This window comes from Oncorhynchus masou, chromosome 1, assembly GCF_036934945.1.
Source record: "Oncorhynchus masou masou isolate Uvic2021 chromosome 1, UVic_Omas_1.1, whole genome shotgun sequence".
Classification (NCBI taxonomy): Eukaryota; Metazoa; Chordata; class Actinopteri; order Salmoniformes; family Salmonidae; genus Oncorhynchus; species Oncorhynchus masou.
The window spans coordinates 896,149-919,601 of record NC_088212.1 but is presented as its reverse complement, the minus strand read 5'-3'; the positions used below and the strand labels follow the sequence as shown (position 1 = coordinate 919,601).

The 23,453-nt window shown below is 29.5% G+C and overlaps 1 protein-coding gene across 1 annotated transcript in view; it reads right to left on the bottom strand.

Moving 5' to 3' along the window:
• LOC135507538 (doublesex- and mab-3-related transcription factor 2-like) overlaps positions 1-23,453 on the bottom strand; it is a 41,018-nt gene that overhangs the window by 3,918 nt on the left and 13,647 nt on the right. The gene's annotated exons all lie outside the window — the stretch shown is intronic.

Below are 23,453 nucleotides of genomic sequence, written 5' to 3'. Positions count from 1 at the left end.
TCAAATAAGCAGGTTAGATATCAGTCAGATTAGGTTAAATAAACAGGTTAGATTTCAATGATATAAGTTTAAACAAAGCAGGTTAGATATCAGTCAGATTAGGTCAAATAAGCAGGTTAGATATCAGTCAGATTGGGTTAAATAAACAGGTTAGATATCAATGATATTAGTTTAAATAAAACAGGTTAGATATCAGTCAGATTATGTTAAACAAGGCGGGTTAGATATCAGTCAGATTAGGTTAAAAAAACAGGTTAGATATCAATGATATAAATTTAAATAAAACAGGTTATATATCAGTCAGATTATGTTAAACAAAGCAGGTTAGATATCAATCAGATTATGTCAAATAAAGCAGGTTAGATATCAGTCAGATTAGGTTAAATAAAGCCAATTAGATATCAGACAGATTAGGTTAAATAAAGCAGGTTAGATATCAATGATATTAGGTGAAATAAAGCAGGTTTGATATCAAGATATTAGGTTAAATAAAGCAGTTTAGATATCAGTCAGATTAGGTTAAATAAAGCAGGATAAATATCAGTCTGATTAGGTTAAATAAATCAGGTTAGATATCAATGATATTAGGTTAAATAAAGACAATTAGATATCAATCAGATTAGGTTAAATAAAGCAGGTTAGATGTCAATCAGATTAGGTTAAATAAAGCAGGTTAGATATCAGACAGATTAGGTTAAATAACGCAGGTTAGATATCAGTCAGATTAGGTTAAATAAAGCAGGTTAGATATCAGAGAGATAAGGTTAAATAAAGCGGGTTAGATATCAGTCAGATTAGATTAAATAAAGCAGGTTAGATATCAGACAGATTAGGTTAAATAAAGCAGGATACATATCAGTCAGATTAGGTTAAATAAAGCAGGTTAGATATCAGTCAGATTAGGTTAATTTAAGCCAATTCGATATCAGACAGATTAGGTTAAATAAAGCAGGTTAGATATCAATAATATTATGTTAAATAAAGCAGGTTAAATATCAGACAGATGGGGTTAAAAAAAGCAGGTTCGATATCAAACAGATTAGGTTAAATAAAGCCAAATAGATATCAATGATATTAGGTTAAAAAAAGCCAATTAGATATCAATGATATAAATGTAAATAAAACAAGTTAGATATCAGTCAGATTATGATAAACAAAGCAGGTTAGATATCAGTCAGATTAGGTCAAATAAGCAGGTTAGATATCAGTCAGATTAGGTTAAATAAACAGGTTAGATATCAATGATATTAGTTTAAATAAAACAGGTTAGATATCAGTCAGATTATGTTAAACAAGGCAGGTTAGATATCAGTCAGATTAGGTTAAAAAAACAGGTTAGATATCAATTATATAAATTTAAATAAAACAGGTTATATATCAGTCAGATTATGTTAAACAAAGCAGGTTAGATATCAATCAGATTATGTCAAATAAAGCAGGTTAGATATCAGTCAGATTAGGTTAAATAAAGCCAATTAGATATCAGACAGATTAGGTTAAATAAAGCAGGTTAGATATCAATGATATTAGGTGAAATAAAGCAGGTTTGATATCAAGATATTAGGTAAAATAAAGCGGTTTAGATATCAGTCAGATTAGGTTAAATAAAGCAGGATAAATATCAGTCTGATTAGGTTAAATAAATCAGGTTAGATATCAATGATATTAGGTTAAATAAAGACAATTAGATATCAATCAGATTAGGTTAAATAAAGCAGGTTAGATGTCAGTCAGATTAGGTTAAATAAAGCAGGTTAGATATCAGACAGATTAGGTTAAATAACGCAGGTTAGATATCAGTCAGATTAGGTTAAATAAAGCAGGTTAGATATCAGAGAGATAAGGTTAAATAAAGCGGGTTAGATATCAGTCAGATTAGATTAAATAAAGCAGGTTAGATATCAGACAGATTAGGTTAAATAAAGCAGAATACATATCAGTCAGATTAGGTTAAATAAAGCAGGTTAGATATCAGTCAGATTAGGTTAACTTAAGCCAATTCGATATCAGACAGATTAGGTTAAATAAAGCAGGTTAGATATCAATAATATTATGTTAAATAAAGCAGGTTAGATATCAGACAGATGGGGTTAAAAAAAGCAGGTTCGATATCAAACAGATTAGGTTAAATAAGGCAGGTTGGATATCAGACAGATTAGGTTAAATAAAGCAGGTTAGATATCAAACAGATTAGGTTAAATAAAGCCAAATAGATATCAATGATATTAGGTTAAAAAAAGCCAATTAGATATCAATTAGATTAGGTTAAATAAAGCCAAATAGATATCAATGATATAAATTTAAATAAAACAAGTTAGATATCAGTCAGATTATGATAAACAAAGCAGGTTAGATATCAGTCGGATTAGGTCAAATAAAGCAGGTTAGATATCAGTCAGATTAGGTTAAAAAAAGCCAATTAGATATCAGACAGATTAGGTTAAATAAAGCAGGTTAGATATCAATGATATTAGGTGAAATAAAGCAGGTTAGATATCAGTCAGATTAGGTTAAATAAAGCAGGTTTGATATCAGATATATTAGGTTAAATAAAGCAGGATAAATATCAGTCAGATTAGGTTAAATAAAGCAGGATAAATATCAGTCTGATTAGGTTGAATAAATCAGGTTAGATATCAATGAAATTAGGTTAAATAAAGCAGGTTAGATATCAGACAGATTAGGTTAAATAAAGCAGGATAAATATCAATCAGATTAGGTTAAATAAAGCAGGGTAGATATCAGTCAGATTAGGTTAAATAAAGCAGGTTAGATATCAGTCAGATTAGGTTAAATAAAGCAGGTTAGATATCAGACAGATTAGGTTCAATAAAGCAGGTTAGATATCAGACAGATTAGGTTAAATAAAGCAGGTTAGATATCAGAGAGATAAGGTTAAATAAAGCGGGTTAGAAATCAGTCAGATTCGGTTAAATAAAGCAGGTTAGATATCAGACAGATTAGGTTAAATAAAGCAGGTTAAATATCAATCAGATTAGGTTAAATAAATCAGGTTAGATATCAATGATATTAGGTTAAATAAAGCAGGTTAGATATCAGACAGATTAGGTTGAATAAAGCAGGTTAAATATCAGACAGATTAGGTTAAATAATGCAGGTTAGATATCAGTCAGATTAGGTTAAATAAAGCAGGTTAGATATCAGACAGATTAGGTTAAATAAAGCAGGTTAGATATCAGTCAGATTAGGTTAAATAAAGCAGGTTAGATATCAGACAGATTAGGTTAAATAAAGCAGGTCAGATACCAGACAGATTAGGTTAAATAAAGCAGGTTAGATATCAGTCAGATTAGGTTAAATAAAGCAGGTTAGATATCATTCAGATTAGGTTAAATAAAGCAGGGTAGATATCAGACAGATTAGGTTAAATAAAGCAGGTTAGATATCAGAGAGATAAGGTTAAATAAAGCGGGTTAGATATCAGTCAGATTAGGTTAAATAAAGCAGGTTAGATATCAGACAGATTAGGTTAAATAAAGCAGGATACATATCAGTCAGATTAGGTTAAATAAAGCAGGTTAGATATCAGTCAGATTAGGTTAATTTAAGCCAATTCGATATCAGACAGATTAGGTTAAATAAAGCAGGTTAGATATCAGACAGATTAGGTTAAATAAAGCAGGTTAGATATCAATAATATTATGTTAAATAAAGCAGGTTAGATATCAGACAGATGGGGTTAAAAAAAGCAGGTTCGATATCAAACAGATTAGGTTAAATAAGGCCGGTTGGATATCAGACAGATTAGGTTAAATAAAGCAGGTTAGATATCAAACAGATTAGGTTAAATAAAGCCAATTAGATATCAATGATATAAATTTAAATAAAACAAGTTAGATATCAGTCAGATTATGATAAACAAAGCAGGTTAGATATCAGTCAGATTAGGTCAAATAAAGCAGGTTAGATATCAGTCAGATTAGGTTAAGTAAAGCCAATTAGATATCAGACAGATTAGGTTAAATAAAGCAGGTTAGGTATCAATGATATTAGGTGAAATAAAGCAGGTTAGATATCAGTCAGATTAGGTTAAATAAAGCAGGTTAGATATCAGATATATTAGGTTAAATAAAGCAGGATAAATATCAGTCAGATTAGGTTAAATAAAGCAGGATAAATATCAGTCTGATTAGGTTGAATAAATCAGTTTAGATATCAATGATATTAGGTTAAATAAAGCAGGTTAGATATCAGACAGATTAGGTTAAATAAAGCAGGTTTGATATCAGACAGATTAGGTTAAATAAAGCAGGTTAAATATCAGTCAGATTAGGTTAAATAAAGCAGGTTAGATATCAGACAGATTGGGTTAAATAAATCAGGTTAGATATCAATGATATTAGGTTAAATAAAGCAGGTTAGATATCAGACAGATTAGGTTAAATAAAGCAGGTTAAATATCAGACAGATTAGGTTAAATAACACAGGTTAGATATCAGTCAGATTAGGTTAAATAAAGCAGGTTAGATATCAGACAGATTAGGTTAAATAAAGCAGGTCAGATACCAGACAGATTAGGTTAAATAAAGCAGGTTAGATATCAGTCAGATTAGATTAAATAAAGCAGGTTAGATATCATTCAGATTAGGTTAAATAAAGCAGGGTAGATATCAGACAGATTAGGTTAAATAAAGCAGGTTAGATATCAGCGAGATAAGGTTAAATAAAGCGGGTTAGATATCAGTCAGATTAGGTCAAATAAAGCAGGTTAGATATCAGTCAGATTAGGTTAAATAAAGCCAATTAGATATCAGACAGATTAGGTTAAATAAAGCAGGTTATGTATCAATGATATTAGGTGAAATAAAGCAGGTTAGATATTAGTCAGATTAGGTTAAATAAAGCAAGTTAGATATCAGATATATTAGGTTAAATAAAGCAGGATAAATATCAGTCAGATTAGGTTAAATAAAGCAGGATAAATATCAGTCTGATTAGGTTGAATAAATCAGGTTAGATATCAATGATATTAGGTTAAATAAAGCAGGTTAGATATCAGACAGATTAGGTTAAATAAAGCAGGTTAAATATCAATCAGATTAGGTTATATAAAGCAGGTTAGATATCAAACAGATTGGGTTAAATAAATCAGTTTAGATATCAATAATATTAGGTTAAATAAAGCAGGTTAGATATCAGACAGATTAGGTTAAATAAAGCAGGTTAGATATCAATGATATTAGGTTAAATAAAGCAGGTTAGATATCAGACAGATTAGGTTAAATAAAACAGGTTAGATATCAGACAGATTAGGTTAAATAAAGCAGGTTAGATATCAGTCAGATTAGGTTAAATAAAGCAGGTTAGATATCAATGATATTAGGTTAAATAAAGCAGGTTAGATATCAGTCAGATTAGGTTAAATAAAGCCAATTAGATACCAGATAGATTAGGTTAAATAAATCAGGTTAGATATCAGACAGAATAGGTTAAAAAAAGCAGGTTTGATATCAGACAGATGAGTTTAAATAAAGCAGGTTAGATATCAGACAGATTAGGTTAAATAAAGCAGGTTAGATATCAGACAGATTAGGTTAAATAAAGCAGGTTAGATATCAGACAGATTAGGATAAATAAAGAAGGTTAGATATCAGACAGATTAGTTTAAATAAAGCAGGTTAGATATCAGTCAGATTAGGTTAAATAAGTAGGTAAGGTATCAATGATATTAGGTTTAAATAAAGCAGGTTAAATATCAGTCAGATTTGGTTAAATAAAACAAGGATACATATCAGTCAGATTAGGTTAAATAAAGCAGGTTTGAAATCAATGATATTAGGTTAAATAAAGCAGGTTAGATATCAGTCAGATTAGATTAAATAAAGCAGGTTAGATATCAGTCAGATTAGGTTAAATAAAACAGGTTAGATATCTGTCAGATTAGTTTAAATATGCAGGATAGATATCAGTCAGATTTGGTTAAATAAAGCAGGTTAGATATCAGTGATATTAGGTTAAATAAAGCAAGTTAGATATCAGACAGATTAGGTTAAATAAAGCAGGTTAGATATCAATAATATTAGGTTAAATAAAGCAGGTTATATATCAGTCAGATTAGGTTAAATAAAGCAGGTTAGATATCAGACTGATTAGGTTAAATAAAGCAGGTTAGATTTCAGTCAGATTAGGTTAAATAAAGCCAATTAGATATCAGACAGATTAGGTTAAATAAAGCAGGATAGATATCAATGATATTAGGTGAAATAAAGCAGGTTTGATATCAAGATATTAGGTTAAATAAAGCAGTTTAGATATCAATCAGATTAGGTTAAATAAAGCACGTTAGATATCAGACAGAATATGTTAAATAAAGCAGGTTAGATATCTGTCAGATTAGTTTAAATAAGCAGGATAGATATCAGACAGATTAGGTTATATAAAGCAGGTTAGATATCAGTCAGATTTGGTTAAATAAAGCAGGTTAGATATCAGTGATATTAGGTTAAATAAAGCAAGTTAGATATCAGACAGATTAGGTTAAATAAAGCAGGTTAGATATCAATGATATTAGGTTACATAAAGCAGGATAGATATCAGACAGATTAGGTTAAATAAAGCAGGTTAGATATCAGACAGATTAGGTTAAATAAAGCAGGTTAGATTTCAGTCAGATTAGGTTAAATAAAGCCAATTAGATATCAGTCAGATTAGGTTAAATAAAGCAGTTTAGATATCAATCAGATTAGGTTAAATAAAGCACGTTAGATATCAGTCAGATTAGGTTAAATAAAGCAGGTTAGATATCAGACAGATTAGGTTAAATAAAAAGGTTAGATATCAGACAGATTAGGTTAAATAAAGCGGGTTAGATATTAGACAGATTAGGTTAAATAAAGCAGGTTAGATATCAATGATATTAGGTTACATAAAGCAGGATAGATATCAGACAGATTAGGTTAAATAAATCAGGTTAGATATCAGACAGATTAGGTTAAATAAAGCAGGTTAGATTTCAGTCAGATTAGGTCAAATAAAGCCAATTAGATATCAGTCAGATTAGGTTAAATAAAGCAGTTTAGATATCAATCAGATTAGGTTAAATAAAGCACGTTAGATATCAGTCAGATGAGGTTAAATAAAGCAGGTTAGATATCAGACAGATTAGGTTAAATAAATCAGGTTAGATATCAGACAGAATATGTTAAATAAAGCAGGTTAGATATCTGTCAGATTAGTTTAAATAAGCAGGATAGATATCAGACAGATTAGGTTAAATAAAGCAGGTTAGATATCAATCAGATTAGGTTAAATAAAACAAGGATAAATATCAGTCACCTTAGGTTAAATAAAACAAGGATAAATATCAGTTAGATTAGGTTAAATAAAGCACGTTAGATATCAGTCAGATGAGGTTAAATAAAGCAGGTTAGATATCAGACAGATTAGGTTAAATAAAAAGGTTAGATATCAGACAGATTAGGTTAAATAAAGCGGGTTAGATATCAGACAGATTAGGTTAAATAAAGCAGGTTAGATATCAATCAGATTAGGTTAAATAAAACAAGGATAAATATCAGTCAGATTAGGTTAAATAAAGCAGGTTAGATATCAATGATATTAGGTTAAATAAAACAAGGATAAATATCAGTCACCTTAGGTTAAATAAAACAAGGATAAATATCAGTTAGATTAGGTTATATAAAGCAGGTTAGATATCAGTCAGATGTCAGAGGTCCTGTGTGGCTCAGTCGGTAGAGCATGGCGCTTGCAACGCCAAGCGTCGTGGGTTCGATTCCCGCTGGGGCCACCCATCTGTAAAAGTAGTGGCCCCAGCCGACTTGTAAGTCGCTTTGGACAAAAGCGTCTGCTAAATGGGATATATTATTATATTTATTATATTATTTGGTTAAATAAAGCAGGTTAGATATCAGTGATATTAGGTTAAATAAAGCAAGTTAGATATCAGACAGATTAGGTTAAATAAAGCAGGTTAGATATCAATAATATTAGGTTAAATAAAGCAGGTTATATATCAGTCAGATTAGGTTAAATAAAGCAGGTTAGATATCAGTCAGATTCGGTTAAATAAAACAGGTTAGATATCAGTCAGATTAGGTTAAATAAAACAAGGATAAATATCAGTCAGCTTAGGTTAAATAAAACAAGGATAAATATCAGTCAGATTAGGTTAAATAACGCAGGTTAGATATCAATGATATTAGGTTAAATAAAGCAAGTTAGATATCAGACAGATTAGGTTAAATAAAGCAGGTTAGATATCAATAATATTAGGTTAAATAAAGCAGGTTATATATCAGTCAGATTAGGTTAAATAAAGCAGGTTAGATATCAGTCAGATTCGGTTAAATAAAACAGGTTAGATATCAGTCAGATTAGGTTAAATAAAACAAGGATAAATATCAGTCAGCTTAGGTTAAATAAAACAAGGATAAATATCAGTCAGATTAGGTTAAATAACGCAGGTTAGATATCAATGATATTAGGTTAAATAAAGCAGGTTAGATATCAGTCAGATTAGGTTAAATAAAGCAGGTTAGATATCAGTCAGATTTGGTTAAATAAAGCAGGTTAGATATCAGTGATATTAGGTTAAATAAAGCAAGTTGGATATCAGTGATATTAGGTTAAATAAAGCAAGTTAGATATCAGACAGATTAGGTTAAATAAAGCAGGTTAGATATCAATAATATTAGGTTAAATAAAGCAGGTTATATATCAGTCAGATTAGGTTAAATAAAGCAGGTTAGATATCAGACAGATTAGGTTAAATAAAGCAGGTTAGATTTCAGTCAGATTAGGTTAAATAAAGCCAATTAGATATCAGACAGATTAGGTTAAATAAAGCAGGATAGATATCAATGATATTAGGTGAAATAAAGCAGGTTTGATATCAAGATATTAGGTTAAATAAAGCAGTTTAGATATCAATCAGATTAGGTTAAATAAAGCACGTTAGATATCAGTCAGATGAGGTTAAATAAAGCAGGTTAGATATCAGACAGATTAGGTTAAATAAACAGGTTAGATATCAGACAGATTAGGTTAAATAAAGCAGGTTAGATATCAGTCAGATTAGGTCAAATAAAGCAGGTTAGATATCAGACAGATTAGGTTAAATAAAGCGGGTTAGATATCAGACAGATTAGGTTAAATAAAGCAGGTTAGATATCAATGATATTAGGTTACATAAAGCAGGTTAGATATCAGACAGATTAGGTTAAATAAATCAGGTTAGATATCAGACAGAATATGTTAAATAAAGCAGGTTAGATATCTGTCAGATTAGTTTAAATAAGCAGGATAAATATCAGTCAGATTAGGTTAAATAAAGCAGGTTAGATATCAATGATATTAGGTTAAATAAAACAAGGATAAATATCAGTCACCTTAGGTTAAATAAAACAAGGATAAATATCAGTTAGATTAGGTTATATAAAGCAGGTTAGATATCAGTCAGATGTCAGAGGTCCTGTGTGGCTCAGTCGGTAGAGCATGGCGCTTGCAACGCCAAGCGTCGTGGGTTCGATTCCCGCTGGGGCCACCCATCTGTAAAAGTAGTGGCCCCAGCCGACTTGTAAGTCGCTTTGGACAAAAGCGTCTGCTAAATGGGATATATTATTATATTTATTATATTATTTGGTTAAATAAAGCAGGTTAGATATCAGTGATATTAGGTTAAATAAAGCAAGTTAGATATCAGACAGATTAGGTTAAATAAAGCAGGTTAGATATCAATAATATTAGGTTAAATAAAGCAGGTTATATATCAGTCAGATTAGGTTAAATAAAGCAGGTTAGATATCAGTCAGATTCGGTTAAATAAAACAGGTTAGATATCAGTCAGATTAGGTTAAATAAAACAAGGATAAATATCAGTCAGCTTAGGTTAAATAAAACAAGGATAAATATCAGTCAGATTAGGTTAAATAACGCAGGTTAGATATCAATGATATTAGGTTAAATAAAGCAAGTTAGATATCAGACAGATTAGGTTAAATAAAGCAGGTTAGATATCAATAATATTAGGTTAAATAAAGCAGGTTATATATCAGTCAGATTAGGTTAAATAAAGCAGGTTAGATATCAGTCAGATTCGGTTAAATAAAACAGGTTAGATATCAGTCAGATTAGGTTAAATAAAACAAGGATAAATATCAGTCAGCTTAGGTTAAATAAAACAAGGATAAATATCAGTCAGATTAGGTTAAATAACGCAGGTTAGATATCAATGATATTAGGTTAAATAAAGCAGGTTAGATATCAGTCAGATTAGGTTAAATAAAGCAGGTTAGATATCAGTCAGATTTGGTTAAATAAAGCAGGTTAGATATCAGTGATATTAGGTTAAATAAAGCAAGTTGGATATCAGTGATATTAGGTTAAATAAAGCAAGTTAGATATCAGACAGATTAGGTTAAATAAAGCAGGTTAGATATCAATAATATTAGGTTAAATAAAGCAGGTTATATATCAGTCAGATTAGGTTAAATAAAGCAGGTTAGATATCAGACAGATTAGGTTAAATAAAGCAGGTTAGATTTCAGTCAGATTAGGTTAAATAAAGCCAATTAGATATCAGACAGATTAGGTTAAATAAAGCAGGATAGATATCAATGATATTAGGTGAAATAAAGCAGGTTTGATATCAAGATATTAGGTTAAATAAAGCAGTTTAGATATCAATCAGATTAGGTTAAATAAAGCACGTTAGATATCAGTCAGATGAGGTTAAATAAAGCAGGTTAGATATCAGACAGATTAGGTTAAATAAACAGGTTAGATATCAGACAGATTAGGTTAAATAAAGCAGGTTAGATATCAGTCAGATTAGGTCAAATAAAGCAGGTTAGATATCAGACAGATTAGGTTAAATAAAGCGGGTTAGATATCAGACAGATTAGGTTAAATAAAGCAGGTTAGATATCAATGATATTAGGTTACATAAAGCAGGTTAGATATCAGACAGATTAGGTTAAATAAATCAGGTTAGATATCAGACAGAATATGTTAAATAAAGCAGGTTAGATATCTGTCAGATTAGTTTAAATAAGCAGGATAGATATCAGACAGATTAGGTTAAATAAAGCAGGTTAGATATCAATCAGATTAGGTTAAATAAAACAAGGATAAATATCAGTCAGATTAGGTTAAATAAATCAGGTTAGTTATCAATGATATTAGGTTAAATAAAGAAGGTTAGATATCAGTCAGATTAGGTTAAATAAAGCAGGTTAGATATCAGTCAGATTAGGTTAAATAAAACAGGTTAGATATCAATGATATTAGGTTAAATAAAGCAGGTTAGATATCAGACAGATTAGGTTAAATAAAGCAGGTTAGATATCAATGATATTAGGTTAAATAAAGCAGGTTAGATATCAGACAGATTAGGTTAAATAAAACAGGTTAGATATCAGACAGATTAGGTTAAATAAAGCAGGTTAAATATCAGTCAGATTAGGTTAAATAAAGCAGGTTAGATATCAATGATATTAGGTTAAATAAAGCAGGTTAGATATCAGTCAGATTAGGTTAAATAAAGCCAATTAGATACCAGATAGATTAGGTTAAATAAATCAGGTTAGATATCAGACAGAATAGGTTAAATAAAGCAGGTTTGATATCAGACAGATGAGTTTAAATAAAGCAGGTTAGATATCAGACAGATTAGGTTAAATAAAGCAGGTTAGATATCAGACAGATTAGGTTAAATAAAGCAGGTTAGATATCAGACAGATTAGGATAAATAAAGAAGGTTAGATATCAGACAGATTAGTTTAAATAAAGCAGGTTAGATATCAGTCAGATTAGGTTAAATAAGTAGGTAAGGTATCAATGATATTAGGTTTAAATAAAGCAGGTTAAATATCAGTCAGATTTGGTTAAATAAAACAAGGATACATATCAGTCAGATTAGGTTAAATAAAGCAGGTTGGAAATCAATGATATTAGGTTAAATAAAGAAGGTTAGATATCAGTCAGATTAGGTTAAATAAAGCAGGTTAGATATCAATCAGATTAGGTTAAATAAAACAAGGATAAATATCAGTCAGATTAGGTTAAATAAATCAGGTTAGTTATCAATGATATTAGGTTAAATAAAGAAGGTTAGATATCAGTCAGATTAGGTTAAATAAAGCAGGTTAGATATCAGTCAGATTAGGTTAAATAAAACAGGTTAGATATCAATGATATTAGGTTAAATAAAGCAGGTTAGATATCAGACAGATTAGGTTAAATAAAGCAGGTTAGATATCAATGATATTAGGTTAAATAAAGCAGGTTAGATATCAGACAGATTAGGTTAAATAAAACAGGTTAGATATCAGACAGATTAGGTTAAATAAAGCAGGTTAAATATCAGTCAGATTAGGTTAAATAAAGCAGGTTAGATATCAATGATATTAGGTTAAATAAAGCAGGTTAGATATCAGTCAGATTAGGTTAAATAAAGCCAATTAGATACCAGATAGATTAGGTTAAATAAATCAGGTTAGATATCAGACAGAATAGGTTAAATAAAGCAGGTTTGATATCAGACAGATGAGTTTAAATAAAGCAGGTTAGATATCAGACAGATTAGGTTAAATAAAGCAGGTTAGATATCAGACAGATTAGGTTAAATAAAGCAGGTTAGATATCAGACAGATTAGGATAAATAAAGAAGGTTAGATATCAGACAGATTAGTTTAAATAAAGCAGGTTAGATATCAGTCAGATTAGGTTAAATAAGTAGGTAAGGTATCAATGATATTAGGTTTAAATAAAGCAGGTTAAATATCAGTCAGATTTGGTTAAATAAAACAAGGATACATATCAGTCAGATTAGGTTAAATAAAGCAGGTTGGAAATCAATGATATTAGGTTAAATAAAGCAGGTTAGATATCAGTCAGATTAGGTTAAATAAAGCAGGTTAGATATCAGTCAGATTAGGTTAAATAAAACAGGTTAGATATCCGACAGATTAGGTTAAATAAAGCAGGATATATACCAGTCAGATTAGGTTAAATAAATCAGGTTAGATATCAGTCAGATTAGGTTAAATAAAGCAGATTAGATATCAGTCAGATTAGGTTAAGTAAAGCAGGTTAGATATCTGTCAGATTAGTTTAAATAAGCAGGATAGATATCAGTCAGATTTGGTTAAATAAAGCAGGTTAGATATCAGTGATATTAGGTTAAATAAAGCAAGTTAGATATCAGACAGATTAGGTTAAATAAAGCAGGTTAGATATCAATAATATTAGGTTAAATAAAGCAGGTTATATATCAGTCAGATTAGGTTAAATAAAGCAGGTTAGATATCAGACTGATTAGGTTAAATAAAGCAGGTTAGATTTCAGTCAGATTAGGTTAAATAAAGCCAATTAGATATCAGAAAGATTAGGTTAAATAAAGCAGAATAGATATCAATGATATTAGGTGAAATAAAGCAGGTTTGATATCAAGATATTAGGTTAAATAAAGCAGTTTAGATATCAATCAGATTAGGTTAAATAAAGCACGTTAGATATCAGACAGAATATGTTAAATAAAGCAGGTTAGATATCTGTCAGATTAGTTTAAATAAGCAGGATAGATATCAGACAGATTAGGTTATATAAAGCAGGTTAGATATCAGTCAGATTTGGTTAAATAAAGCAGGTTAGATATCAGTGATATTAGGTTAAATAAAGCAAGTTAGATATCAGACAGATTAGGTTAAATAAAGCAGGTTAGATATCAATGATATTAGGTTACATAAAGCAGGATAGATATCAGACAGATTAGGTTAAATAAAGCAGGTTAGATATCAGACAGATTAGGTTAAATAAAGCAGGTTAGATTTCAGTCAGATTAGGTTAAATAAAGCCAATTAGATATCAGTCAGATTAGGTTAAATAAAGCAGTTTAGATATCAATCAGATTAGGTTAAATAAAGCACGTTAGATATCAGTCAGATGAGGATAAATAAAGCAGGTTAGATATCAGACAGATTAGGTTAAATAAAAAGGTTTGATATCAGACAGATTAGGTTAAATAAAGCGGGTTAGATATTAGACAGATTAGGTTAAATAAAGCAGGTTAGATATCAATGATATTAGGTTACATAAAGCAGGATAGATATCAGACAGATTAGGTTAAATAAATCAGGTTAGATATCAGACAGATTAGGTTAAATAAAGCAGGTTAGATTTCAGTCAGATTAGGTTAAATAAAGCCAATTAGATATCAGTCAGATTAGGTTAAATAAAGCAGTTTAGATATCAATCAGATTAGGTTAAATAAAGCACGTTAGATATCAGTCAGATGAGGTTAAATAAAGCAGGTTAGATATCAGACAGATTAGGTTAAATAAATCAGGTTAGATATCAGACAGAATATGTTAAATAAAGCAGGTTAGATATCTGTCAGATTAGTTTAAATAAGCAGGATAGATATCAGACAGATTAGGTTAAATAAAGCAGGTTAGATATCAATCAGATTAGGTTAAATAAAGCCAATTAGATATCAGTCAGATTAGGTTAAATAAAGCAGTTTAGATATCAATCAGATTAGGTTAAATAAAGCACGTTAGATATCAGTCAGATGAGGTTAAATAAAGCAGGTTAGATATCAGACAGATTAGGTTAAATAAAAAGGTTAGATATCAGACAGATTAGGTTAAATAAAGCGGGTTAGATATCAGACAGATTAGGTTAAATAAAGCAGGTTAGATATCAATGATATTAGGTTACATAAAGCAGGATAGATATCAGACAGATTAGGTTAAATAAATCAGGTTAGATATCAGACAGAATATGTTAAATAAAGCAGGTTAGATATCTGTCAGATTAGTTTAAATAAGCAGGATAGATATCAGACAGATTAGGTTAAATAAATCAGGTTAGATATCAGACAGAATATGTTAAATAAATCAGGTTAGTTATCAATGATATTAGGTTAAATAAAGAAGGTTAGATATCAGTCAGATTAGGTTAAATAAAGCAGGTTAGATATCAGTCAGATTAGGTTAAATAAAACAGGTTAGATATCAATGATATTAGGTTAAATAAAGCAGGTTAGATATCAGACAGATTAGGTTAAATAAAGCAGGTTAGATATCAATGATATTAGGTTAAATAAAGCAGGTTAGATATCAGACAGATTAGGTTAAATAAAACAGGTTAGATATCAGACAGATTAGGTTAAATAAAGCAGGTTAAATATCAGTCAGATTAGGTTAAATAAAGCAGGTTAGATATCAATGATATTAGGTTAAATAAAGCAGGTTAGATATCAGTCAGATTAGGTTAAATAAAGCCAATTAGATACCAGATAGATTAGGTTAAATAAATCAGGTTAGATATCAGACAGAATAGGTTAAATAAAGCAGGTTTGATATCAGACAGATGAGTTTAAATAAAGCAGGTTAGATATCAGACAGATTAGGTTAAATAAAGCAGGTTAGATATCAGACAGATTAGGTTAAATAAAGCAGGTTAGATATCAGACAGATTAGGATAAATAAAGAAGGTTAGATATCAGACAGATTAGTTTAAATAAAGCAGGTTAGATATCAGTCAGATTAGGTTAAATAAGTAGGTAAGGTATCAATGATATTAGGTTTAAATAAAGCAGGTTAAATATCAGTCAGATTTGGTTAAATAAAACAAGGATACATATCAGTCAGATTAGGTTAAATAAAGCAGGTTGGAAATCAATGATATTAGGTTAAATAAAGAAGGTTAGATATCAGTCAGATTAGGTTAAATAAAGCAGGTTAGATATCAATCAGATTAGGTTAAATAAAACAAGGATAAATATCAGTCAGATTAGGTTAAATAAATCAGGTTAGTTATCAATGATATTAGGTTAAATAAAGAAGGTTAGATATCAGTCAGATTAGGTTAAATAAAGCAGGTTAGATATCAGTCAGATTAGGTTAAATAAAACAGGTTAGATATCAATGATATTAGGTTAAATAAAGCAGGTTAGATATCAGACAGATTAGGTTAAATAAAGCAGGTTAGATATCAATGATATTAGGTTAAATAAAGCAGGTTAGATATCAGACAGATTAGGTTAAATAAAACAGGTTAGATATCAGACAGATTAGGTTAAATAAAGCAGGTTAAATATCAGTCAGATTAGGTTAAATAAAGCAGGTTAGATATCAATGATATTAGGTTAAATAAAGCAGGTTAGATATCAGTCAGATTAGGTTAAATAAAGCCAATTAGATACCAGATAGATTAGGTTAAATAAATCAGGTTAGATATCAGACAGAATAGGTTAAATAAAGCAGGTTTGATATCAGACAGATGAGTTTAAATAAAGCAGGTTAGATATCAGACAGATTAGGTTAAATAAAGCAGGTTAGATATCAGACAGATTAGGTTAAATAAAGCAGGTTAGATATCAGACAGATTAGGATAAATAAAGAAGGTTAGATATCAGACAGATTAGTTTAAATAAAGCAGGTTAGATATCAGTCAGATTAGGTTAAATAAGTAGGTAAGGTATCAATGATATTAGGTTTAAATAAAGCAGGTTAAATATCAGTCAGATTTGGTTAAATAAAACAAGGATACATATCAGTCAGATTAGGTTAAATAAAGCAGGTTGGAAATCAATGATATTAGGTTAAATAAAGCAGGTTAGATATCAGTCAGATTAGGTTAAATAAAGCAGGTTAGATATCAGTCAGATTAGGTTAAATAAAACAGGTTAGATATCCGACAGATTAGGTTAAATAAAGCAGGATATATACCAGTCAGATTAGGTTAAATAAATCAGGTTAGATATCAGTCAGATTAGGTTAAATAAAGCAGATTAGATATCAGTCAGATTAGGTTAAGTAAAGCAGGTTAGATATCTGTCAGATTAGTTTAAATAAGCAGGATAGATATCAGTCAGATTTGGTTAAATAAAGCAGGTTAGATATCAGTGATATTAGGTTAAATAAAGCAAGTTAGATATCAGACAGATTAGGTTAAATAAAGCAGGTTAGATATCAATAATATTAGGTTAAATAAAGCAGGTTATATATCAGTCAGATTAGGTTAAATAAAGCAGGTTAGATATCAGACTGATTAGGTTAAATAAAGCAGGTTAGATTTCAGTCAGATTAGGTTAAATAAAGCCAATTAGATATCAGAAAGATTAGGTTAAATAAAGCAGAATAGATATCAATGATATTAGGTGAAATAAAGCAGGTTTGATATCAAGATATTAGGTTAAATAAAGCAGTTTAGATATCAATCAGATTAGGTTAAATAAAGCACGTTAGATATCAGACAGAATATGTTAAATAAAGCAGGTTAGATATCTGTCAGATTAGTTTAAATAAGCAGGATAGATATCAGACAGATTAGGTTATATAAAGCAGGTTAGATATCAGTCAGATTTGGTTAAATAAAGCAGGTTAGATATCAGTGATATTAGGTTAAATAAAGCAAGTTAGATATCAGACAGATTAGGTTAAATAAAGCAGGTTAGATATCAATGATATTAGGTTACATAAAGCAGGATAGATATCAGACAGATTAGGTTAAATAAAGCAGGTTAGATATCAGACAGATTAGGTTAAATAAAGCAGGTTAGATTTCAGTCAGATTAGGTTAAATAAAGCCAATTAGATATCAGTCAGATTAGGTTAAATAAAGCAGTTTAGATATCAATCAGATTAGGTTAAATAAAGCACGTTAGATATCAGTCAGATGAGGTTAAATAAAGCAGGTTAGATATCAGACAGATTAGGTTAAATAAAAAGGTTAGATATCAGACAGATTAGGTTAAATAAAGCGGGTTAGATATTAGACAGATTAGGTTAAATAAAGCAGGTTAGATATCAATGATATTAGGTTACATAAAGCAGGATAGATATCAGACAGATTAGGTTAAATAAATCAGGTTAGATATCAGACAGATTAGGTTAAATAAAGCAGGTTAGATTTCAGTCAGATTAGGTTAAATAAAGCCAATTAGATATCAGTCAGATTAGGTTAAATAAAGCAGTTTAGATATCAATCAGATTAGGTTAAATAAAGCACGTTAGATATCAGTCAGATGAGGTTAAATAAAGCAGGTTAGATATCAGACAGATTAGGTTAAATAAATCAGGTTAGATATCAGACAGAATATGTTAAATAAAGCAGGTTAGATATCTGTCAGATTAGTTTAAATAAGCAGGATAGATATCAGACAGATTAGGTTAAATAAAGCAGGTTAGATATCAATCAGATTAGGTTAAATAAAGCCAATTAGATATCAGTCAGATTAGGTTAAATAAAGCAGTTTAGATATCAATCAGATTAGGTTAAATAAAGCACGTTAGATATCAGTCAGATGAGGTTAAATAAAGCAGGTTAGATATCAGACAGATTAGGTTAAATAAAAAGGTTAGATATCAGACAGATTAGGTTAAATAAAGCGGGTTAGATATCAGACAGATTAGGTTAAATAAAGCAGGTTAGATATCAATGATATTAGGTTACATAAAGCAGGATAGATATCAGACAGATTAGGTTAAATAAATCAGGTTAGATATCAGACAGAATATGTTAAATAAAGCAGGTTAGATATCTGTCAGATTAGTTTAAATAAGCAGGATAGATATCAGACAGATTAGGTTAAATAAAGCAGGTTAGATATCAATCAGATTAGGTTAAATAAAACAAGGATAAATATCAGTCAGATTAGGTTAAATAAAGCAGGTTAGATATCAATGATATTAAGTTAAATAAAACAAGGATAAATATCAGTCACCTTAGGTTAAATAAAACAAGGATAAATATCAGTTAGATTAGGTTATATAAAGCAGGTTAGATATCAGTCAGATTTGGTTAAATAAAGCAGGTTAGATATCAGTGATATTAGGTTAAATAAAGCAAGTTAGATATCAGACAGATTAGGTTAAATAAAGCAGGTTAGATATCAATAATATTAGGTTAAATAAAGCAGGTTATATATCAGTCAGATTAGGTTAAATAAAGCAGGTTAGATATCAGTCAGATTCGGTTAAATAAAACAGGTTAGATATCAGTCAGATTAGGTTAAATAAAACAAGGATAAATATCAGTCAGCTTAGGTTAAATAAAACAAGGATAAATATCAGTCAGATTAGGTTAAATAACGCAGGTTAGATATCAATGATATTAGGTTAAATAAAGCAGGTTAGATATCAGTCAGATTAGGTTAAATAAAGCAGGTTAGATATCAGTCAGATTAGGTTAAATAAAAGAGGTAAGATATCAGACAGATTAGGTTAAATAAAGCAGGTTAGATATCAATGATATTAGGTTAAATGAAGCAGGTTAGATATCAGACAGATTAGGTTAAATAAAGCAGGTTAGATATCAGACAGAATATGTTAAATAAAGCAGGTTAGATATCAGTCAGATTAGGTTAAATAAAGCAGGTTAGATATCAGTCAGATTTGGTTAAATAAAGCAGGTTAGATATCAGTGATATTAGGTTAAATAAAGCAAGTTAGATATCAGACAGATTAGGTTAAATAAAGCAGGTTAGATATCAATAATATTAGGTTAAATAAAGCAGGTTATATATCAGACAGATTAGGTTAAATAAAGCAGGTTAGATTTCAGTCAGATTAGGTTAAACAAAGCAGGTTAGATATCAGACAGATTAGGTTAAATAAAGCAGGTCAGATATCAGACAGAATATGTTAAATAAAGCAGGTTAGATATCAATGATTTAGGTTAAATAAAGCAGGTTAGATATCAATTATATTAGGTTAAATATAGCAGGTTAGATATCAATGATATCAGGTTAAATAAAGCAGGTTAGATATCAATGATATTAGGTTAAATAAAGCAGGTTAGATATCAGTCAGATTAGGTTAAATAAAACAGGTTAGATATCAGACAGATTAGGTTAAATAAAGCAGGTTAGATATCAGACAGATTAGGTTAAATAAAGCAGGTTAGATATCTGACAGAATATGTTAAATAAAGCAGGTTAGATATCAGTCAGATTATGTTAAATAAAGCAGGTTAGATATCTGTCAGATTAGGTTAAATAAGCAGGTTAGATATCAGACAGATTAGGTTAAATAAAGCAGGTTAGATATCAGTCAGATTCGGTTAAATAAAGCAGGATAGATATCAGACAGATTAGGTTAAATAAAGCAGGTTAGATTTCAGTCAGATTAGGTTAAATAAAGCAGGTTAGGTATCAGTCAGATTAGGTTAAATAAAGCCAATTAGATATCAGACAGATTAGGTTAAATAAAGCAGGATAGATATCAATGAGATTAGGTGAAATAAAGCAGGTTTGATATCAAGATATTAGGTTAAATAAAGCAGTTTAGATATCAATCAGATTAGGTTAAATAAAGCATGTTAGATATCAGTCAGATTAGGCTAAATAAAGCAGGTTAGATATCAGTCAGATTAGGTTAAATAAAGCAGGTTAGATATCAATGATATTAGGTTAAATAAAGCAGGTTAGATATCAGTCAGATTAGGTTAAATGAAGCCAATTAGATACCAGATAGATTAGGTTAAATAAAGCAGTTTAGATATCAGTCAAATTAGGTTAAATAAATCAGGTTAGATATCAGACAGAATAGGTTAAATAAAGCAGGTTTGATATCAGACAGATGAGTTTAAATAAAGCAGGTTAGATATCAGACAGATTAGGTTAAATAAAGCAGGTTAGATATCAGACAGATTAGGTTAAATAAAGCAGGTTAGATATCAGACAGATTAGGATAAATGAAGAAGGTTAGATATCAGACAGATTAGTTTAAATAAAGCAGGTTAGATATCAGTCAGATTAGGTTAAATAAGTAGGTAAGGTATCAATGATATTAGGTTTAAATAAAGCAGGTTAGATATCAGTCAGATTCGGTTAAATAAAACAGGTAGATATCCGACAGATTAGGTTAAATAAAGCAGGATATATACCAGTCAGATTAGGTTAAATAAATCAGGTTAGATATCAGTCAGATTAGGTTAAATAAAGCCAGTTAGATATCTGTCAGATTAGGTTAAATAAAGCAGGTTAGATATCAGAATGATTAGGTTAAATAAGCAGGTTAGATATCAGTCAGATTTGATTAAATAAAACAGGTTAGATATCAGTCAGAATAGGTTAAATAAAACAAGGATAAATATCAGTCAGATTAGGTTAAATAAAACAAGGATAAATATCAGTCAGATTAGGTTAAATAAAGCAGGTTAGATATCAATGATATTAGGTTAAATAAAGCAGGTTAGATATCAGTCAGATTAGGTTAAATAAAGCAGGTTAGATATCAGTCAGATTAGGTGAAATAAAACAGGTTAGATATCAGTCAGATTCAGTTAAATAAAGCAGGATAGATACCAGTCAAATTAGGTTAATTAAATAAATCAGGTTAGATATCAGTCAGATTAGGTTAAATAAAGCAGGTTAGATATCAGTCAGATTAGGTTAAATAAAACAGGTTAGATATCAGACAGATTAGGTTAAATAAAACAGGTTAGATATCAGTCAGATTAGGTTAAATAAAACAAGGATGAATATCAGTCAGATTAGGTTAAATAAAGCAGGTTAGATATCAGTCAGATTAGGTTAAATAAAGCAGGTTAGATATCAGTCAGATTAGGTTAAATAAAACAGGTTAGATATCAGACAGATTAGGTTAAATAAAACAAGGATGAATATCAGTCAGATTAGGTTAAATAAAGCAGGTTAGATATCAGTCAGATTAGGTTAAATAAAGCAGGTTAGATATCAGTCAGATTAGGTTAAATAAAACAGGTTAGATATCAGACAGATTAGGTTAAATAAAGCAGGTTAGATATCAGACAGATTAGGTTAAATAAAGCATGTTAGATATCAGACAGAATATGTTAAATAAAGCAGGTTAGATATCAGTCAGATTAGGTTAAATAAAGCCAGTTAGATATCTGTCAGATTAGGTTAAATAAAGCAGGTTAGATATCAATGATATTAGGTTAAATAAAACAAGGATAAATATCAGTCAGATTAGGTTAAATAAAGCAGGTTAGATACCAGTCAGAGTAGGTTAAATAAAGCAGGTTAGATATCAGTCAGATTAGGTGAAATAAAACAGGTTAGATATCAGTCAGATTCAGTTAAATAAAGCAGGATAGATACCAGTCAAATTAGGTTAAATAAATCAGGTTAGATATCAGTCAGATTAGGTTAAATAAAGCAGGTTAGATATCTGTCAGATTAGGTTAAATAAGCAGGATAGATATCAGACAGATTAGGTTACATAAAGCAGGTTGGATATCAGTTAGATTCGGTTAAATAAAACAGGTTAGATATCAGTCAGATTAGGTTAAATAAAACAAGGATGAATATCAGTCAGATTAGGTTAAATAAAGCAGGTTAGATATCAGTCAGATTAGGTTAAATAAAGCAGGTTAGATATCAGTCAGATTAGGTTAAATAAAACAGGTTAGATATCAGACAGATTAGGTTAAATAAAACAAGGATGAATATCAGTCAGATTAGGTTAAATAAAGCAGGTTAGATATCAGTCAGATTAGGTTAAATAAAGCAGGTTAGATATCAGTCAGATTAGGTTAAATAAAACAGGTTAGATATCAGACAGATTAGGTTAAATAAAGCAGGTTAGATATCAGACAGATTAGGTTAAATAAAGCATGTTAGATATCAGACAGAATATGTTAAATAAAGCAGGTTAGATATCAGTCAGATTAGGTTAAATAAAGCCAGTTAGATATCTGTCAGATTAGGTTAAATAAAGCAGGTTAGATATCAATGATATTAGGTTAAATAAAACAAGGATAAATATCAGTCAGATTAGGTTAAATAAAGCAGGTTAGATACCAGTCAGAGTAGGTTAAATAAAGCAGGTTAGATATCAGTCAGATTAGGTGAAATAAAACAGGTTAGATATCAGTCAGATTCAGTTAAATAAAGCAGGATAGATACCAGTCAAATTAGGTTAAATAAATCAGGTTAGATATCAGTCAGATTAGGTTAAATAAAGCAGGTTAGATATCTGTCAGATTAGGTTAAATAAGCAGGATAGATATCAGACAGATTAGGTTACATAAAGCAGGTTGGATATCAGTTAGATTCGGTTAAATAAAACAGGTTAGATATCAGTCAGATTAGGTTAAATAAAACAAGGATAAATATCAGTCATTTTAGGTTAAATAAAACAAGGATAAATATCAGTCAGATTAGGTTAAATAAAGCAGGTTAGATATCAGTCAGATTAGGTTAAATAAAACAGGTTAGATATCAGACAGATTAGGTTAAATAAAGCAGGTTAGATATCAGTCAGATTAGGTTAAATAAAGCAGGTTAGATATCAGACAGATTAGGTTAAATAAACAGTTTAGATATCAGACAGATTAGGTTAAATAAAGCGGGTTAGATATCAGACAGATGAGGTTAAATAAGCAGGTTAGATATCAGACAGATTAGGTTAAATAAAGCAGGTTAGATATCAATGATATTAGGTTAAATAAAGCAGGTTAGATATCAGACAGATTAGGTT